This window comes from Penaeus monodon, chromosome 15 (assembly GCF_015228065.2).
Source record: "Penaeus monodon isolate SGIC_2016 chromosome 15, NSTDA_Pmon_1, whole genome shotgun sequence".
Lineage (NCBI taxonomy): Eukaryota > Metazoa > Arthropoda > Malacostraca > Decapoda > Penaeidae > Penaeus > Penaeus monodon.
In genome coordinates, this window is record NC_051400.1 from 5,317,474 (window position 1) to 5,318,293 (window position 820).

General features: G+C 39.6%; 1 protein-coding gene across 1 annotated transcript in view; it reads left to right on the top strand.

The window, feature by feature from the left end:
• The window catches only part of LOC119581709 (RCC1 and BTB domain-containing protein 1-like), a gene marked incomplete in the record, with an annotated part of 27,771 nt that overhangs the window by 983 nt on the left and 25,968 nt on the right, over nt 1-820 (top strand).

An 820-nucleotide genomic window follows, 5' to 3' on the forward strand; every position in this document is an offset into this window, starting at 1 on the left:
ACAGTGTTCAGTTGATTAAGATAATTACTTGCAAGAGGATAATTGTGACATGGTAACCTCATTATTTCATTCTCAGACCAAGGTTATCAAATAGCACTTGTCGTGTTCAAGCAAAATAGAACTTAGATTTGTTCCTTGTTTGATGATAGATCGCTATGCAAGTTGACGAGCTCTGTCCTTGCGAGAAACCTCCGAGGTTTCAGCGTTGCTGGACAGTGTCTTGCGAGCATAGACTTGCCGACTTTGAAGTGCAGTTATGGCCACACCTTTTGCTTTTTTGAGGATTATATTTTGTTTTTATATTTTCTTTATGGCCATAACTGATTTTCTCTATCTCTCACTCTATGCCATCCTGTTCTGAATCTATATCATGATTATATATCCATTTTCAAAACTTTAGATAGATATTTGTGAGACACATACGTACCTAACGCTGGCCAGTACATTTTCCAGTGGTCTGCCAAAGGGTAGCAAACACCACATATATTGCAACAAGCTGGAACACATAGAACCTGGCAATTTATCATTCAGTAATAATTCACTCCAAAATCTTCCTTGCCAAAATATATATAGGTGCGCTGTTCTTTGCTAAAGCACAAAGCACAGAGGCTGCAGCTGTTGCCTGATGCGGTACCAACTGTCACGATGGAATTCGTTTTGTAGGTCTTCCGTCACGAATCATATCAACTGTCCTTCAGATGTGGGTGAAGCGAAATTAACGCAAGCAGGGTACGAGAGAAAAGACCCATTTTGAAAGTCACTGTGGGTGTATTCTTGATGTTTACCAACTTTTTAGTGGAAGTCTGTTAAGTAGCTTTGG